Here is a 21,135-nt window from a genome sequence, read left to right as displayed (position 1 = left end):
TAATTTTAAAGATTATTTTTGAAAATTTATGTTAACTAATTTATTATGTGATTAAATTATTATTTAAAGGATTAGATAGGGAGTTAGCTATGATAGGTTATGTTTATCAATTTTAATTAATTAATTAATTTTGTTTTTTCTCCTTAATATTGATGTTTACTTATTTATTTATTTTTATTTTATTTATTTATTTTTAATGAATGTGTGTAAATCTATGTTTATTTGAAATTTATATTATTTGTTTAGAATCCTAATTATATGTTAATTGTTTTACAGGAATGTATATAATTTTAAAGATTAGTTTTGAAAATTTCTGTTAGCTAATTTATTATGTGATTAAATTATTATTTAAAGGATTAGAAAGGGAGTTAGCTATGATAAGTTATATTTATCAGCTTTAGTTAATTAAATACTTCTTTTTTTTTCCCTTAATATTGATATTTAATTTTTTTTATTTTTATTTATTTATTATTAATGAACGTGTGTAAATCTATGTTTATTTGAAATTTATATTATTAGTTTAATATCCTAACTATATGTTAATTGTTTTACATGCATGTATATAATTTTAAATATTAGTTTTGAAATTTTATGTTAACTAATTTATTATGTGATTAAATTATTATTTAAAGGATTAGATAGGGAGTTAGCTATGATAGGTTATATTTATCAATTTTAATTAATTAAATAATTTTGTTTTATTCTCTTAATATCGATATTTATTTATTTATTTATTTTTATTCTATTTATTTATTTATTTATTTTAATGTGTGTAAATCTATGTTTATTGCTTTTTTTATTTTATTTAATAGGGGTTTCCAGGTGTCACTTAACTTTAGTCCGTCGTCTCTATTTATATTATTGGAGGATTTTTCGATTTCAATTGCTTCTTCTACCCTTATTTTTAAATAATGGTCTTCCTTGTGAATTAATTTTTCTTGTTCCATGCAAATATAGTGTGAGGAGGAACAAGCATGCTCAGCTAGACCAGATTTTTCTGACCTATTTCTTGAAATGTCATTAATATGCTCTTTTAGCCTAATGCCAAAGGATCTCCCTGTTTCACCTATATATATTTTTCCACATGAGCAAGGAACCGAGTATACTCCTTTGTGATTTTTTGGGTCTATTAGGTCCTTGGCAGAATCTAGCATGTTTTTGATGGTGTTAGGGGGTGTGAAGGCAACCATAATGTTATGCTTGGTGAAAATTCTGGCGATTTTGTCAGTGGTTCCTTTAATATAGGGTAAGGAGATTCTAGGGTTTTCTAGAGTTTTTTTTTTTGGGTATTGGTTGTGGATTCTTTAAATATCTTTTGGATAATGTTTTTCTGATAGCCATTGTTAATGAAGACCTTGTAGAGATGGTTAGGTTCTTCTTCTAAATGTTCAGGGTCAGAGATTCTTGAAGCTCTGGTAGCTAGGGTTTTGATGACACCTACTTTTTGCTTCAGATGGTGGTGGGAATTAGAGTGAAGATATTTGTCGGTGTGATTTTGTTTTCTGAAGACCTGGTGGGAATTAGAGTGAAGATATTTGTTGGTGGGAAAGTAGTTTTACTTTGTTTGTTTCTAAGTAGCTACCAGCCTTAGTGGGATTAGTAGTTCTGCATAGACACTTTTCCCTGTAACACTATCTACTATCTAGCGAAACCAAAACTAAGGGAACGGGCTTTGCAGAATCAACAGGGAAAGAAGACCCTATTGAGCTTGACTCTAGTCCAACTTTGTGAAATGACTTGAGAGGTGTAGAATAAGTGGGAGCCATTTTCGATGCAAGTGAAATACCACTACTTTTAATGTTATTTTACTTATTTCGTGGGGCAGATATGGGGCAATGCCCCTGTTTTTGGCCTTAAGGCACATTTCGGTGTCTCAATCCAAGCGGAAGACATTGTTAGGTGAGGACTTTGGCTGGGCGACACATCTATTAAAAGATAACGTAGGTGTCCTAAGATGAGATCAATGAGAACATAAATTGCTTGTGGAACAAAAGGGTGAAAGCTCATTTGATTTTGATTTTCAGTACAAACACAAACCGTGAAAGCGTGGCCTATCGATCCTTTAGTTTTTTTGAATTTAAAGCTAGAAATGTCAGAAAATTTACCATAGGCATAATTGGCTTATGGTAGCCAAATGTTCATAGAGAAATTACTTTTTTATCCTTCGATGTCAGCTCTTCACCAAGTGTTGGATTGTTCACCCACCAAGAGGGAACGTGAGCTGGGTTTAAACCGTCGTGAGACAGGTTAGTTTTACCCAACTGATGAACCGCACTGCAATAGTAATTCAACCTAGTATGAGAGGAACTGTTTATTCACACAATTGGTCATCACGATTAGTTGAAAAGCCAGTGGCACGAAGCTATCATGTGTCAGATTATGACTAAACACCTTTAATTCAGAATCCATGCTAGAAGCAGTGCATGTCACTCTTCTACTGTATCTCAACTTGTAGAAGGGGTGTCACTTTGTCACCCCTATGGGCCTGTGTCATTTGGAAACCATGACCGTGAAGCATCTCGGTTGGGGCAGCTTTGAAGTTAAGTTCCAAATGGTTGTTGAGAAGAATCCTTTGTAGACGACTTAAATACATGAAGTGGCAGAGTGGCCTTGCTGCCACGATCTTCTAAGATTCAACCCTTGGTCTCCTCGATTTAGAGCTTCGCTCTTGTCACAAACAAATCTAGACAACACTCCCACTCTTACGGCTTTGCCTCTTCCTCCAGATGACAATTTTTTATTGCTTAGGGGTAGGAAATTTGGGGTTTTCACGCCGCGACGAAAAAGGCACCAAAGCTCGGGAAAATTGGGGTTTCCATGTCATGCTGCAGTGCTAAAAATTTTGGGGTTTCAATGTCACGCCCTGATGCCCAAAATTTGGGGTTTCCATGTTACGACGAAAAAGGCACCCAAGCATGGGAAAAATTGTGGTTTCCATACTGTGCCTCGGTGCCCAAGCATGGGAAAAATTGGGGTTTCCATGCCACACCCTATTGCCAAAAATTTGGGGTTTCCACCTAGCGCCTAAAATTTTGGGCTTTTGCCCGTCACAAACAAAATTTGGGGTTTCGATGTTGTGCCAAAAATTTTGGGTTTCCACCTAGTGCCTAAAATTTGGGGCTTCCGCCTGGCACAAAAAAATTTGGGGTTTACATGTCGTGCCCAAAATTTGGGATTTGCACCTGGCACCTAAAATTTGGGGCTTCCACTTGGCGTAGAAAATTTGTGGTTTCCATGTCGCACCCAAAATTTGGGGTTTCCAGGTCGCGCCCTGGCACCCGAACCTAGGGGAACTTGGGGTTTCCATGTTGGGCCATGACTGAAACTGATGGTGCGCAAGCCTGCAGAAAATTGGGGTTTCCGTGTCGTGCCTTGGTTCCCAAGCCTAGGAAACTTGGGGTTTCCATGTCATGCCCTGGTGCCCAAGCCTGGGAAGCTTGGGGTTTCCATGTCGTGCCATGATCGAAACTGGTGACACCCAAGCCTAGGAAACTTGGGGTTTCCAATTTGCGCCCCGGTGCCTGAGCCTGAGAAACCTGGGGTTTCCATGTCACGCCACGGCTGAAACTAGGGGTTTCCATGTCGCACCACGGCCGAAACTCGTGGTTTCCATGTCACGGCGAGGCCGGAACCACCAATGGGAACCACCCAAGTCTAGGAAACCTAGCGTTTCCAAGTCGTGGCACACCGTGATTCACCTGAGATTCTGTGGAACTTCAGATTTTGATGTCGTGGGGTGAAAAAAAGCCACCAAAGTCCGGGGAACTCGTGGTGTCCATTTTTCTGTGCAATGGAAACTACTACCCAAGTCAGTGGACACATGGGGTTTCCATTTCGCATCACGAGTTACCATGTCGCTCACGTGGTGGCTAAAAGTTCCAACCAAGTCTAGGGAGCTTCCAGTTTCCATGTTATTGCATGATAGGGAATGACTGCCAAAGTTTGCAGAGCTTCAGGTTTCCATGTCATTGCGTGACAGGGAACAACCACCCAAGACTACCAAACACGGGGCTTTACATTCTGTGGCATGACAGAAACTGCACAATTATTGGAAACTCGGGGTCTTCCATCTCCCGCCACAACAAAAATCGAGACCACAGTGCAGGGAACTCGGGTTTCCATGCCACGGAATGATAGAGAACTACCCAAGCCTGTAGAACCTAAGGGCTTCTATTTCATGGAATGAGGGAAACTACCTAATTCTGGGAACCTCTGGGGTCTCCATCTCCCGCTTGGGTGAAAACAGCGGCCTCGGTGCTGGGAACTTGGGTTTCCATGTCACAACACAACTGAAATCGCTCAAGTTTATGGAAATCATGGTTTCCATGTTACAGAATGATGAAGAACCACCCAAGTCTTGCAAACACGGGGTTTCCATTTCGTGGTGAGGTGGAAATCTCTTACCTGGTCTATCTTTGGAACTTGGGGTTTCCATGCCTCGTTGCAAAGAGAGCTATCGAAGTGTGGGAAAAGCAGGGTTTCCCTGCCCTGCCATGACGACAGCTGCCCAAGTGCATGAAATATACTGTTTCTATGTCCCATCATGCCAGAAACCTCTACCACATATGGGGGAGGCTGGGTGTCAGGTATTCAAGTCAGGAGCGCCTAAGAGAGTCAAAATACTGAACTCGTAGTATGGACACCTGCATTTGGTTATATGTGACTCGGGTGAGCGTTCAGTTATATGCAAAGACTTGGCACATCATTCACTTATGAACGACGGTGATGGGCACACTCATAATGGGCACGCCGTGTTAGGCACGACGCACACCCCTTGATATGTGCACAATGGGCGAGTCACTGGTGGAGGCATGTGAGTGAGCTTTGTTGGGTGCTCAGATGAAACAGGTGACCATGTGCGGATGAGTTAGGACACAGGTAGGTGTGTGACATGTGGCAATGGGTGTAATCAGCTAAGTGTTGGAGCCGACCCATGGGTGCGACGATGCACACGAAGGGACGCGACGGTTATTTGGAATGGGGTGTGTCGAGGTTATGTGGCAGGTCAGCGAGCATGCATGTTGATGTAGCTAAACCTTGTTATCCTCGAGAGACATGGCCCTTGGGCGAAAGGATGCATATAAGTAAGGAGGATGGTGTTCGATGAAGGGAAATCAAACTCGAACTTCCACATCATAGAACAAGTGTGAAGGAAGGAGTTGGGTGAAAACAAAGGAAGAGAACAACATGAGTAAGAGGGCCACACTGGTGGGCAGCGGGTGGGTTAGACTTCATAGTGTGGACAGGTAGAGTGGGGCAAGTTACCGACCAGGAAGGCAGGCCGCACTACGTGTGGGAAATGCGCCCTCACTATGGACCGCATTGACGGGCAGAGTTTGGGTGCCAGAGAATGGAAAGTTGGGTAGATAGGTTCGCAGTTCAAGTTTGGAGTTGTGTCGTGTAGGCCATAGGTAGTGCAGCACGACTACACAACACGATGGGTTGAAAGAATAATTGAAGAAGATAAATTGATGGTAAGCTATTTTCATTGCATTGTTAAGAACACTTATTGGAAAATTGACTAAGTGTTGAAGTAGGCATAGACCGTGTACTCAAGTATTGGTAAAAGGAAAAAGTACGGTGGTACTGCACCCACTTATGTGTGGTTGAAATACTACCACTAGGATAGGAGCGTGACATGGGGTCTCCCAGTCCCTCCTTGATAAAAGTCACCAAATTGTGGGGAACCTGAGGATTCCATGTCCCGCCTTGTCGAAAGCCTCCCAAGTGCAGGAAATTTTGGGTTTCCATGTCTTGTTGCGATAGAAATCACCCCAGGTGTAGTGAACTTAGTGTACATTGAGTCTGCAACCTCATCAAGAAAAAGGCTTGGTTCCTCAAGAGAATGAAGGTTTCCTCATTGGTAAAGGATCTCGCTAAGGATCAAAGGTTGGATTCTCTTCTAGAGCTAGTCCACCAAGGACTATCAAAATTTGAAAGAAGGACATAGTGCCAGGGAATGAAGTGCCAAAGAAAAAATGTGCAGAGAGGAGGAAGGACTTGACTTATGCTTGGAGGATATTCTTTTCATGGGTCTAGGGCTTCACAATGACCAATAAGAAGCTTTAATAAGAGAAATTTACGAAAGGGTTTTCCTCTCTGAGAGAGAGAATTTTTGCCCTGGCAGAGAGCCAACATCTTGTGTTCTTGTTCTTATGTTTTTGGCACTACTTTGATGAAGTAAACACACATGCATTAATAACAAGAGAAGAATATTAAGATAACAAGATAAATTGTAAAAGAGCTTCACAAATTTTTATCAAGTCTAGAGGAATCTGGCTATACCCCATTGCCCGAGATTCTTCAACGTGGTATCATAGCTAAGGTAACACATCAAGGAAAGGGAATCTCAAGAACATCCGCAAGGTTGAAGCATCAAGCCAAGAAGTCTCAATCACATCAAGGACAAGAATGTCTACCATCTATCATTCATCATGGAAGACTACAAATAAATAAGAAAATAAATAAGAAACGCCTTGTATAAAGGCACCTACAAGAAGAACAAATCAAAGAGGGACCTACATCAAGCTACACCATCTTAAAAAATGAAAGGCACTACGAGTCAAGTCATCAAGCAAGTCCATTTGAATAAGGCAACTTGAAGAACATCAAGATTTTAGGAAGGTAAGCCATCAAGTCTTCAAGAATAAAGCAAGTTCACTACATCACAAACTCTATCAAGTAAGTATATGTCCCCTTCTGAGTATACCTCAATGTCTTTTTGCAAGGAAAGTAACAAATTTGTTGGGACCACTACATGTCCAAAGTCCAATGATTTGGATTCCAAGAATATGGACGCTACAAAAGGGATTGTCATAAACTTAAGAAGGACAACAACAACAAGAGAAAAAGGGAAGAAGCTCATGTAACTCAAGAGGTGAAAGAAGACGACAAGAAGCAAAAGAAGGAATATCCTCCCATGAATAAGTCAATCTATTTTCTTAAAGTCTTCTTTCAAAGTTTTGAGTAGTATAGGAGCATATAGAAGTAGAACAGATTGTATGGTTAAAGATATCTTCTAGAATATAGGATCATGGTGTAGATATATCTCAAGATATTCACATAGAAGGAGCATACCTATTATAGGGTCTCATCCACAATGAAAAAATGATTGATCATGATCAAAATTATTAGAAGGCCTCCATCATCAAAGGAAGAAACATTTGCAAGGTAAGGGTCCTTAAGATCCTCTAATAGAATCTTCAAAATAAGGTTCGTACATAAGGGGGTAGATGTCTCATTGGGAGTCCCATTTATGGGATTGAAGAAAGGATGATATACAGGCGAGAGCAGATGAAGCAAGAAAGGCTACACCAATCGAGGATAATTATCAAATAAGGCTAAGATGATAAAAGCATAATCAAGATAAGGTATGTATGCATCAAAGTTCAAGTCATGTCACATATATATTGGGTCAGGGGAAAAGTTCTAGAATCACAATCAAGAATAAAACGATCTCTTTCGTCAACGATATGCTCAGAGGCATGTACTACAATGGAGTAAAGGTCAACATGAATAAGTGCTCCCATAAGATGTATAAGGTGGTTGACTAATCAATATAAGAAGAAGCAAATGAATAAAGAGATCAAGCATGTGAAGAACATCATGGTCACAAAGAATAACTATTTGACAAGATTCCTCAACATCTCTTGAAAGAAGGCATGGCAACTTTGACAAAGGAAGAAAAAGATCAAAGGATGCTTGACACCTATGAAGGCCTTGGAGATAGTATGGTGTAGGTAACCGATTCAACTCTACAAATATGTCATGATGAAGAGGCCATCCAACAAAAGCACCATTTGATGTTGAAGCAATATCACGATAAATTCATGAAGGGACACTAAACCAAAGTATGGGAACAAGCTAGTACAACTAAGCATCCATGTGATAAGTATTATGAAGGATAGACAAGATGAAAAAGGAGTATCTAGATGACAAAAAGGACTTGATATATATCAAGAAGGCGACTTTCCACAAAGGGAGCAATGACATGACAAACCAGGAGGGAAAGTGATCAATGGTCGGTACCTTGCCAAGAAGAAGTTCAAACAAAGTGTTACACAGTAATTTGTCACTGTCTCCCTGTCAGTCACCATACTGTGTCAAGAACTCACAATAATCAAGTTCATGCCTTCTGAACTGGTCAAAAACCCACTTTTCCATAGTTTTCCTCATCAGCGCGTCTGTTTCTAAAATAACCGCGCTGACTGGCGCTTCATAACAGACCGCGCGTGCTGCCAGCGCGGAAGAACACGGATTTCCCGCGCTGATCAGATTTCATGACTAGTGCAGCCTATTCTTGTACCAACCTGCGCTGACCACAGCTTGACCGTTATTACCTTGCGATCTCAGCGCACCAGCCCAGTTATGCACCCGCGCTGATCCAGTTTGGGCGAATTTGTTCTAACAGCCAGCCTTCCAGATAACTACAGGCTTGGTTGTTGGCCTTGTGAATGTCGCCTCCCTTCTATGGCATGTCTGTTCGACCCTTTGCAACCACTTCCTTTGGAGATAAGCTCATCCTTCCACCATTCAAGGAGACTCCTTCTCCTATATAAGCCTCTACCATTGCCATGAGCAGCTAGTTTTAGTTGGACATAGTGTGGAATAGCTTGGATTGTGTGGAGCTCATAGTGCTCTGATTGCTGCTGCTATAGGTAGTTGGTGTGATAAGTGTGGAAGTGCTTGATAGCTTAGGGAAGGTTGTGTTGTGCTGTTTGTGTGAGAGAGAGAGTTTCTTGTCTTGGGAGAATCATTTCCAAAGGTGAATGCTTAAGAGACTTGCTGACTGGCCCCCTCCTGAGAAGGATACCTACGTCAGAACATTTGGTTGTACTCTTCTCTGTATTTATCATTAATAATAGATGACTACTATTATGGTTCCATTCTCATTTGTCTCATGATGGTTAATGTGAATTACATCCTTTCTGACTGATGTATAGTTGCTTTTATTAGATTTCACGCTTGTGTTTGTCTTCTCTTCACGTGTGCAGGTATCTGTTCGCGGATATCGCGGAGGATCGTGACCAGCCAGAGCGAAGGAGCGAAGGTGGCATCTCTTCATCAAACAACAGCGTTGGAATCCAAGTAGGTGTCCTTTGCCTACCTTTTTAATTGCAATTAGGAACTTGCGTAGTAGCATTGACTGATTGTTGCTAGACCCATTCTGGGCTAGTAGGGATCGCCTCTATCCGTAGAGGGGATTTACCTCTCCAACAATTTGGCGACTCCGCTGGGGAGCTGGCCTTTGTCTCTTTGTGTTCATTTTTGCTTTGAGTTTGATTTTTACTCTCTTTTCAAAGATTGGGGATTAATTATCAGTCTTTTGCGTTTCCTGGGTTGATCTGGGAAATGCCCCAGTTTGATTGAAAGATTGGCTATTTTGATTTGGGAGTTTTGATTTGCCTGTCACTATTTTTGAACTCCATCGCGGATTTAATTTTAACAGTCGCGCTGACATTGCGCTCACCCTTTTGCAACATCCTATTCATCGTGTAATTACACCTAACAGTCGCGACGATCCTCGAAATCGGATCAACGCGGAAAAGACGTGTATAGTCGCGACGTCAGCGCAACTTGCTAGCTTTTCACCCGCGCTGACCTTGGGTTGCTAACTTAATTCCCGCGACGACTGTGTTTTTCTGAGATCAGCTAGGTTTTTTGGACAAAAGTCGCGCTGACAGCGCGGGTGCTCTGTGTAAAAGTTGCGCTGACCCTTGATCATCACGGGTTCTCAGTGTAAAACTTGTGCTGATTCCTGAAAAGTTGTTTTTATAACTTTATCTCCTGAATTCATCAATCTTTCTTATCCCCTGTTGTTTCTTGTCTCTCATTAGCTTGTTTTGATTGCTTTTGGTTAAGGGACACTCTCTCTTTGATTTCATTCGAGTGAGTCTTGTGTTTTTAGACCATGTGACCTAGCCCTTTAGAAGTTTCATCGAGAAACCGTTTGCTTGGGTTACTTGTCTATTCAAGGTTCATCCACAACCCTCTTATTGATTTGCTTGAGGCTTTTTCACTGCTTGTTGCTGGTTGATTTTTAGTGTCGATTATTGAACCACTTTTTTATGTTGATTCGATTTCTTCACTACCAAGCATAAATCAGGATTGTTTGGATTGATCAGTTCACACTTGCTTCCTTCTTGCTTGAATTCCTTTTTGCCTTGTTGGGCTTAGATCACATAGCCTTTTCAAGTTTTGGTTTTCCTTTTGGTTTGGAGAACTGTTCTAGGGTTTTGGCTTTGGTTGTGATTTGCATTGAGTGATTTTTGCTTTTGTTTGCTCGGTGTTGCTGTCTCTTAAAATTCATTGTAAAGTGCATAGTGCCATTGGAAAAGAAATCAAACTAGTATCTTTTGTGTTCAAATAGTTAATTGGGAAAAAGAGCATTTCATTGATTTATGTTCTCAAAAAGAAAAGTTTTATTTCATTGCCATTAGCTGCATTAGGTTGCTTGTTTGATTGTATTCGTTTTGTTTGATTGAAAGCTCTTAACCTTCTCATAGTTAGAATTCATCGAACGAAATGATGTCCTTTGGCATGTAGTTTGCATCTAGGTAATTGTGAGAGATCATACGGTAGGACCTGAAACCGAGACTTAACTCAAGATCAACCATAAAATGAACTGAATGAACATAAAAACGCATTGGAACATAACGCAAACATCTAGAGGTCTAGGCTAGAGATGTGTTCCGACGTCTTTAAACATAGTCACTATTGTTTCACATTACGGTTGGGTGATTCCTCCTTCTGTGACTCGATAGTGGTCTAACACGGACTGTGCCCCCACGTACCGTTGCGTATATAGGGAGACCCCACTAGGATTTTATCCTTGATCCATAGGAAGCCGAGTCTGCCGCCTTGTGAACCGTAACGCACCGAACACAGCATTCGGGAAGATTGACTGCAGTACGGAAAGTCCTTGGCTCTCATACGATTGTTGATGTGTATAAGCGGTTTTACGGATTGCTTGGTAAACCTTTTGCCTAGAAATCTCCAGAGTAGTCACTTTTGATCCTTTTCGGACTCCCTAAATGAAAAGGTGCCAGTGAGCGTCTTGTCACTTCATGCTCATTAAATATTCGAAGGAGACTAGAGTCATCTTTTGTCCTTTTCTTGACTCTTAAAACATGAAAAGGTCAAGTTGTGTCTGTGCGTCTGAAAATTCATTTGGCTACGATAACATTCCCTGGTTAGATCTCGTGTGCGTTAGTTTGAGTAGGTTTCTTTTCGTCTGCGATGGCAGCTTTTCCGGGGTTCATTAACCAAGGATCCCCTCCTGATGGGACTCCAGGTCACTTCCCTCCTCTTGGGAATGTTGGTGCTCCGTATATGGCAACGTTGTCCCTTCCAGGGTTAACTGTTGGGTTGCCTGTTTGGTTGTTTTCAACCTCTTTGGTCCCTCCCGTATCAGCTTTTAGTCCATCAGTCCCTCCACCTGAGCAACGTCATGTTGATCATAAGGTGGATCTGTCTCCTTCGACGCCTACTTCTACGTCTTCCTCTTGTACTTCGCCTGGTGAAACTCTCGATGCAAGTAACCAGGTGGCTAAGAAGAAGAAGAGGAAGACCAAGAAGAAGAAGTCCCCTAAGGGAGAGCTTACACGCGCCGTCCCCTCCTCAAATCCAGCTACCCCCTCCACTACATCTGACATAGGGCCACCTTCTGCTCCTCTGCGGAAGGTTAAGTTTCCTTGTCGATTATGCAAGGAAGACCATCTGCTTCGTGATTGTCCTGGCATTCCCAGAGTGTTAGAAGTTTGGTCTCACGATCCGGCCTGCCCTTCATCGTCCGCTGAACATCATGGCGATGCTACCTCATCAGTTGGGAATGGTAAGGAGAAAGGAAAGATTCGAATCCCCTGTAAACTTTGTGAAGGCAATCATCCCCTTCACCTTTGCCCACTCATGGATGAAGCCTCTGTTGTCTTGGAAAGTTTCACAGCTCCTTCACACCAATTTCCCATTGGTTATCAACGTCTTTCTACAGCTGTAGATCGCGCCCCTGTTGACAAAGAGATTGCTTCAAATTCCTCTCTTGTCCAGGCCCCTCTTCCCTAACCTGGCTGTCCCCAGCCTGTTCCAGACCCGCCGTTGGTCGGAAAGGGTGTTGATTCGAGTTCACCTCCTCTCGAGCACTCTGTTTCGGAAGAGCAAAATTCTCATGTTCTTCTCGTCTCGTCAAATCCTCCGGAGCCTGATAATGGTGTTACCACCCCAACCTCTCCAGAGGATTCAGAGTCGGTTCTTTCTGAGCAGGGGGGCAACCATATGGTTCCCCCACCAAGTAGTTCGGTCATTTCCTTTGATTGGATTCATTTGACTACCCCTCCCCTTCCATCCCATGTGCCTTTCTGGGTCACCGCCTATGCCTGCAATAAGGCGCTACCTGGCACTGTGTTAGATGAAGGAGCATCGGTTAGTCTTATGCCCGTTACTACTTGGCGAGCTTTGGGTTCCCCATCGCTTGTACCTGTCGCACCGCATCTTACCGCGTTTGACGGAGGAACGAGTCAGCCCTTAGGGATCCTTCCAAAGTTTCCTATTACTTTGGGGGGCAAGACTGTCTATATAGACGTCTCCGTTACCCAAGGTTCCTTAGACTTCAGTCTTCTCCTTGGTCGTGATTATGTGTATGCCATGGGAGCCCTTGTTTCTTCACTTTTCCATGTGGTTTTCTTTTCACACGATGGAAGAATAGTGATGTTCGATCAATTATCGTTCGTTCGTCCACAAGCCCCTCCGGCGCACTCATCCTTCCCTCCTGGCTTTCATCCACAAGTTGCATCTGCTTCACCGCAAATCAACTATGTGGCCGCCTACCCCGTGCCCGTACCCAGTGATGACACCATCGTGCATAGTGTCCTGGGGGCATTAGGTCCTGATTTCCAAAATGTCAGCCTTCCCTCCGGAGCCACTTTCTTGGGGGCCTCCACTTCCCGTTCATTATGATGAAGTCTGGATGGAGCATAGTTCTTTTCCTGTGTCAAGCTCCTTAAAAAATGAAACTAGGCTTAGTCCGAGGATAATTTTGATCTTATGGCGACCTCGTTAAAAAACGAAACAAGGTGGCCAAGGATAGTTTTGATCTTGTGGCAACCTCGTTAAAAAATGAAACAAGGGTTATGAGGATAGTTCTTTTACTGTGTCAACCTCATTAAAAAATGAAACAACTCCCTTTCCAAGTCGAGTCTTTTGATTAAGATCTCGTAAAATACAAGTCGAGTCTTTCATCGATCTCGAGAGTGAACCTTCATTCCATCCACTTTGTTGAATGCAATGAAGCTTGGGGGGCATGTACCTCGTTTTGCGTCATTATGCTGGGGGCATGCGAACTTATAACAAGCATAGTTTTTCGTTTCAAGCTTGTGTAAACATGAAACCGAATCCAAGCAAAGTTCTCCATGGTTCAAGCTTGTGTAAAAATGAACCCATACCTAATTTACATCTCGTGAGGCTATCTTTATCTGCTAAATTCTGCTAGATGAGCCTTGGTTGTTTTCATTCCATCGCCACCATCTCTTTGGCCGATCATATGCTCTCACTTGGTTGTTTATCCTTTCCTGAGGAACCGCATTTATGAGTGGTTTTGATTAGCCAGCCTCTTGACCATTACATGTTTTGAGCCGTTCCACCATTGCCGGAACCAGTTGCTACCCTTTATACCACTCGTTCCTCTAGGACGAGTCACCTTTAAGCTCTTTTCTGACTCGTAAAATGTGAAAAGATTGTCGAGTATTTTTCCCTTTTAACTCGTTAAATAGAATAAAAATGGAGGTCTGCTTTCAGCTCTTTTCCGACCGTTTAAAGACGAAAAGATAGCCGAGTCTCCCTCCCAGCTCGATAAAAGGAACGGGAGGCGGTCACTTTTAAAGCTCTTTTTTCGACCGTTTAACTTAAAAAGATTACCGGGTGTTTGTCATTTCGCACTCGTTATTGGCTCCAAAACGACGTACTTTCGACCGCTTTTTTACTTTTTCGGGTTGAAGACACTACTTACGAAAAGTACTCGATCGTAATGGTCGAGCGGTTATTTCGAGCATTGTTTTATACTTTTTCGGGCTCGAGAGACACAACTCTACGAAAAAGGACCCCCCTGGAGTCTCCTTTTCCGCTGTCTTTTCAGACTCTCTAAACAAGAAAAGACGCCGAGTTTTTCCTTTGTCAGGCTCGTTAAACACTTGATGACATCGGGCATTGTCGCAATGACACTCTTCAAGCATGTGCTATCCCCGTCAAGCTTGTCATCCAAAAATAATCGGGGTACCTGCCAGAGATGGTGGGGAAAATGGAACTGTAGTAATTGTCGTGTCGGCAGTATGTCGCTCTTGAACATGGCACTGGTCTGCATTCGTGTCGGGTGGGGATTTCTCATTTCGTTTTCACAATTGACCTCCGTGGGTATGGGTTATCCTATTTGGCCTCTCATTTTCTCATCGCCTCGTCATTATACCCTCTGCTCATTTGATGTCAAATACTGCCAAATCCACTGTCGTGCCGCCGATATGTTCAAGAGAAGTTGACCTCTGCACTTGTACAACCTTCGCTTATATCTCACACAAACTATTTTACCTCTGTCTCGTGTCGATGATGTGGGAAACGTTATGGCCCACCTTCGATAAGGGTCACCTCCCGTCGACTTCAACTCATTATCCGGGAAGGCGACTTAGAGACTCCCTTCAGGTGCCTTGGAGCCTGCATGCCTCAATGGCAGGTTCTTCGTGTTCGACGCGAGGTTTACATCATTGGCCTTCGATCGAATGATTCCGTGGGTGTTCGACACCAGCTCATTGATTCACATGCCACAGATTGTACCTATAGTACCTTGAGGGCCATTGTCATTATTGGTGGTACCTCTCGTGTTTGTTAACGGTTTTCATCATTGACCAGTAATCAGACGATGTTCATGCATGTTCGACTTCAGCTCATGTATTCACATGCTTGAACTTGTACTTTGTTCGGGTCGAGATGGAGCGCAAGACCCTGGATCCTTGTCTGTTATGGTCCAGGTTGCGATTTTGTGGATGATCATTACATGACTCATTGATGGATGGCTGCGCCCATACCTGAGTCTTCATGGATGGCTGCGACCATACCTTCTCATGACTTTGGTCTCTTCAGCTGGGTGGCTGCGTCCATTCCAGAGACCTTCTTCGCATGTCTTTTGGATGGCTGCGCCCATACCTAGACTACATTTACTTGATTATCAGAGATATTCGGTCGTTCCTGGTGGTGTTCCAGTTTAGCGAGTTTTGTAAAGCATTTCACCCCTCCCACTCTCTCGGTCTTCATGCTTTAGGGGGCAATCTGTTACACAGTAATTTGTCACTGTCTCCCTGTCAGTCACCATACTGTGTCAAGAACTCACAATAATCAAGTTCATGCCTTCTGAACTGGTCAAAAACCCACTTTTCCATAGTTTTCCTCATCAGCGCGTTTGTTTCTAAAATAACCGCGCTGACTGGCGCTTCATAACAGACCGAGCGCGCTGCCAGCGCGGAAGAACACGGATTTCCCGCGCTGATCGGATTTCATGACCAGCGCAGCCTATTCTTGTACCAGCCCGCGCTGACCACAGCTTGACCGTTATTACCTTGCGATCTCAGCACGCCAGCCCAGTTATGCACCCGCACTGATCCAGTTTGGGCGAATTTGTTCTAACAGCCAGCCTTCCAGATAACTACAGGCTTGGTTGTTGGCCTTGTGAATGTCGCCTCCCTTCTATGGCATGTCTGTTCGACCCTTTGCAACCACTTCCTTTGGAGATAAGCTCATCCTTCCACCATTCAAGGAGACTCCTTCTCCTATATAAGCTTCTACCATTGCCATGAGCAGCTAGTTTTAGTTGGACATAGTGTGGAATAGCTTGGATTGTGTGGAGCTCATAGTGCTCTGATTGCTGCTGCTATAGGTAGTTGGTGTGATAAGTGTGGAAGTGCTTGATAGCTTAGGGAAGGTTGTGTTGTGCTATTTGTGTGAGAGAGAGAGTTTCTTGTCTTGGGAGAATCATTTCCAAAGGTGAATGCTTAAGAGACTTGCTGACTGGCCCCCTCCTGAGAAGGATACTGACGTCAGAACATTTGGTTGTACTCTTCTCTGTATTTATCATTAATAATAGATGACTACTATTATGGTTCCATTCTCATTTGTCTCATGATGGTTAATGTGAATTACATCCTTTCTGACTGATGTATAGTTGCTTTTATTAGATTTCACGCTTGTGTTTGTCTTCTCTTCGTGTGTGCAGGTATCTATTCGCGGATATCACGGAGGATCGTGACCAGCCAGAGCGAAGGAGCGAAGGTGGCATCTCTTCATCAAACAACAGCGTTGGAATCCAAGTAGGTGTCCTTTGCCTACCTTTTTAATTGCAATTAGGAACTTGCGTAGTAGCATTGACTGATTGTTGCTAGACCCATTCTGGGCTAGTAGGGATCGCCTCTATCCGTAGAGGGGATTTACCTCTCCAACACAAAGAATTCATGATATCGAAGGAAAGAAGGAGATCAAGCAGTTTAGGGACCCACGAAGAAGATGTTGTTGATAAATGGACAAGTCCCTAGCTAAGAGGGAGTTCTAACAAGTTCCCAACTACAAAATAGCTTGGGCAAGTTCCTTGTCAGAGGAAACTTGGGCATGTCTTCCTCAATCAAGGGGAAGAGATAGACACAACATTATTGTCTTCAATTGGCAAGAAAGAGTAGGAGGATTGGGAAACCATATTGTATTTGATGCTCTTTGAGGATGTGTAGGGCATCCAAGACAAGAGTAGGCAAGAGGAGCAATATTCTTTGAGGGCTGGGAACCCAAGACAAGAATTGTCCTAGAAGGTCATACTCAGGGAACACCTGGGTGGGTATGTACTTTGAGAGACAATGACTAAGGTGTTTATAAGACATTGGCCTTGCCAACATTGTGCTCTAATCTTATGAGAGATAACGCTGTTAGTAAAGGCCTCGCTATGAACAATGTTGGCTAATATGATGCTATAACAAATGGGTTTCCAATCCGGTTTCTATTATGTGAATTATTCAAGATTGAAAAATAGCCAAACACATTGTAATGATTTATGAATACCTCCCTAGTTAATAGGGGGTGTTGAATAAAGTGTAACTAGGTTCACTCTTCATAAATGTACTTTTCATATTTGTATTTATTCAAGAATATATATATATATATATATATATATATATATATATATATATATTTATCATTGAGTTTCTTACTCATTTAAATAGGCCTAACACATGTTAAAATGTTATAGGTGAGTCAAAGAGTCAAAAGAAAATGTTGAAGATCTTAAGGGCATGTTACATATAGGTATATTTATGTATTAGAGTCAAATATATTCCTACCCTCGTGCCTTCCTTCTGGTCGTGTGCCCATTCAAACCCCAAATTTCATTCGGGCGGGCCAGGTCGTGCTGTGTCATGCCATGTGAGGGTGCTCGAGCACATGTGGCAGTGTCGAATATGCTAAGTTGTGATCGCCCATTTGTCTTTTGCACGTTCATGTGGCCAGTTTGCTTGACACTCCCTCATGCCTTTGTTTGGGTCATGCACCCATGGAAACCCCAAATTTCGTTCGAGTGGGTCGGGTCGGCTCGCCTAGGGTAGGTTAGGTCGTGCCGTTCTATGTGTGGGTGCCTGGGCACACATGGTCATGCCAAAAATTATAAGTTATCACCACCCATGTGTCTTCTGCATGTTCATGTCGCCCTTTTTCCTGACGCTCCCTCGTGCCTTTTTTTGGGTCATACACCCATGGAAACCCAAAATTTTGTTTAGGTCGTGCACACATGGAAACCCTAAATTTCATTTGGGTGGGTCAAGTCATGTAGTGTGTGGGTGCCCATGCAAACGCTTTTGGGTGAATCAGGTAGAGTCATGTCCTGCCATGTGGCCATGCAAAAAATGCTAAGACGTGAACACCCGTGTACCTTCTGCATGTTGGTGCGACCCATTTGCCCGACACTCCCTCATGCCTTCATTCGGGTTGTGCACCCATGGAAACCCCAAATTTCATTCGGGCGGGTCAGGTCATGCCATGCTAGGGTGCTCGGGCATATGTGGCAGTGCCAAAAATGCTAAGTCATGACCCCCAGTGTACCTTCTACACATTTGTGCAGCCTGTTTCCCCGAAGCTCCCTTGTGCCTTTGTTTGGGTCATGCACTCATGGAAAACCCAAATTTCGTTCAGGTTGTGCACCCATGGAAACCCCAATTTTTTTTTGGGTTGGGTCGTGTCGTGTGGTGTGTGGGTTCCCATGCAAACGCATTTTGGCGGGTTGTATCGGCTTGCCCAAGGTCGTTCGGGTCATGTGATGTCATGTGTGGGTGCCCGGGCACACGTGGCCATGCCAAAAATGCTAAGTCGTGACCGCCCATGTGTCTTCTGCATGTTCATGCGGCCTATTTGCCCGACGCTCCCTCATGACTTTGTTCGGGTCGTGCACCCACGGAAACCCAAAATTTTGTTCCGGTTGTGCACCCATGGAAACCCCAAATTTCATTCGGGTGGGTCGGGATGTGTCGTGTGTGGGTGCTCGTGCAAATGCGTTGGGGTGGGTCAGGTCAGGTCGAGTCATGTCATGTTGTGTGAGGGCACCCAATGTACACATGGCCATATCAAAAATGTTAAGTTGTAATGGGGGGTTGGATTTATGCACGTTCGTGCAGCCCTTTTGCCAGACTCTCCCTTGTGCCTTCATTTCGGTCGTGTGTTGGAGCCCACGTAAACTCGTTCGGGCAGGTTGTTTGACTTGTAAACTCATTCAAGCAGGTCATTTGCCCATGTAAACTCACTCAAGCAGGTTGTTTACCCATGTAAACTAGTTCAAGTGAGTCTTTTGCTATGTAAACTCATTCAAGTGGGTTTTTTGAGGGTGCCCATGTAAACTTGTTCGGGCGAGTCGTTTTCCATGTAAAATCATTCATGCAGGTTGTTTGAGGGCACGCATGTAAACTCGTTTGGGAGAGTCATTTTCCATGTAAAATCATTCGGGCGGGTCATTTGAGGGTTGTTTGCCATGTAAGCTCATTTGGGTGGGTCGTTTGCCATGTAAGCTCATTTGGGTGGGTTGTTTGCCATGTAAACTCATTCGAGCGGGTCGTTTGAGGGCACCCCTGTCAACCCATTTGGGAAGGTCGCTTGCCATGTAAACTCATTTAGGTGGGTCATTTGAGGGTGGCCGTGTAAACTCATTCGGGTGGGTCGTTTGAGGGCGCCCGTGTAAACTCGTTCGGGTGGGTCATTTGAGGGTGGCTATGTAAACTCGTTCAAGTAGGTTGTTTGAGGGTGGTCTTGAAAACTCGTTTAGGCGATTCATTTGCCATGTAAACTCGTTCAAGTAGGTCATTTGCCATGTAAAATCTTTCACGAGGGTTGTTTGAGGGTTCCTGCGTAAACTCATTCGGTCGAGTCATTTAGTGTGAGGGCACGCCCAAGCACACGAGCCCGTATCAAAAATGATAAGTTGTGACCCAGGGTGGGATTTGTGCATTTCCATGTAGCTCATTTGCTAAACTCTCCCTTTTCCCTTCTTTTCGGTCATGTGGGTGCCCATGTAAACTCTTTCAAGTGTGTTGTTTGATGGCGTTCGTGTCAACTTGTTCTGGCAAGTCGTTTGGGCGGGTCGTTTGATGTCGTCCATGTAAACTCATTCGAGCGGGTCATTTGAGGGCATCCATGTAAACTTGTTCAAGTGGGTCGTTTGATGGCATCCTTGTAAACTCATTTGGGTGGGTCATATTGGTCAGGTGAGAGCGTTCATGTAAACTCATCTGGGTGGGTCGTTCGAGCATGTCGAGTGAGGGCGTCTGTGTAAACTCGTTCGGGCAGGTCGAGTGAGGGTGTCCGTGTAAACTCATTCGGTCAAGTAGTTCAATGTGAGGGTACACCTGGGCACGTGAGCCCATATAAAAAATGCTAAGTTGTGACTAGGGTGGGCTTTGTGCACATTCGTTTAGCTTGTTTGCCTGGCTCTCCCTTGTCCCTTAGTTTCGGTCGTGTGGGCACCCATGTAAACTCGTTCGGGGGGGTCATTTGAGTGCATCCATGTTAACTCGTTCGGGTGGGTCATTCGAGCGGGTCGTTTGAGGATGTCCGTGTAAACTCGTTCAGGCGGGTCGGGCGAGGGCGTCTGTGTAAACTTATTTGGGCGGGTCAGGCGAGGGTGTCCATGTAAACTCGTTTGAGTAGTTCGAGTGAGGGCATCTGTGTAAACTTGTTTTGTCGGGTTGTTCAATGTGAGGGCGCGCCCAGGCACATGAGCCCATGTCAAAAATGCTAAGTTGTGACCTTGGGTGGGCTTTCTGCACATTCGTGCAGCTCGTTTGCCCAACTCTCCCTTGTCCCTTCGTTTCGGTCGTGTTGGAACCCATGTAAACTCATTCAGGTGGGTCATTTAAGGCCGTCCATGTTAACTCATTATAGTGGGTCATTTGAGGATGTCTGTGTAAACTTGTGTGGGCAGTCGGGCGAGGGCATCCATGTAAACTCATTCGGGCAGGTCTAGCGAGGGTGTTTGTAAGCTTTTTTGGTCGGGTCGTTCAGTGCGAGGGCATGCCGGGGCACACAAGCCCATGTCAAAAATACTAAGTTGTGACCCAAGGTGGGCTTTGTGCACGTTTGTGCAACTTTATTGCCCGGCTCTCCCTTGTGCCTTTGTTTCAGTCGTGTGGGTGCCCATGTTAACTCGTTCAGATAGGTCGTTTGAGGGCATCCATGTCAACTCGTTCGAGTGGGTTGTTTGAGGGCATCCATGTCAACTCATTCAGGGGGGTCGGGTGAGGGTGTCCGTGTAAACTCGTTCGAGCGGGTCGGGCGGGTCAAGCAAGGGTGTTCGTGTAAACTCATTTGGGGGTTTTTTCAGTGTGAGGGCATGCCTGGGCACACGAGCCCATATCAAAAATGCTAAGTTGTGACCCGGGGTGGGCTTTGTGCACATCTGTGCAGCTCGTTTGCCCAGATCTCCCTTGTGCCTTCGTTTCAGTCATGTGGGCGTCCATGTAAACTCATTCGGGTAGGTCGTTTGAGGGCATCCATGTCAAATCTTTCTGGGAGGTCATTCAGGCGGGTTGTTTGAGGGCGTTTGTTTAAACTCGTTTGGCGAGTCATTCGGGTGGGTCGTTTGAG

The 21,135-nt window shown here is 43.9% G+C and overlaps 1 pseudogene; it reads left to right on the top strand.

Annotated features, from left to right (window-relative positions):
- The first annotated feature begins 1,591 nt into the window (after positions 1-1,591).
- Positions 1,592-2,656, top strand: LOC149157377 (25S ribosomal RNA; annotated as a pseudogene).
- Positions 2,657-21,135: the final 18,479 nt, after the last annotated feature.

The sequence above is a fragment of the Pinus tabuliformis genome, chromosome 5_2 (assembly GCF_031772625.1).
Source record: "Pinus tabuliformis cultivar Carrire ecotype Pingquan chromosome 5_2, CPIR1, whole genome shotgun sequence".
In the NCBI taxonomy this organism is placed as follows: domain Eukaryota; kingdom Viridiplantae; phylum Streptophyta; class Pinopsida; order Pinales; family Pinaceae; genus Pinus; species Pinus tabuliformis.
The sequence above is the reverse complement of the archived record's forward strand: the minus strand, read 5'-3'. Positions and strand labels throughout refer to the sequence as shown.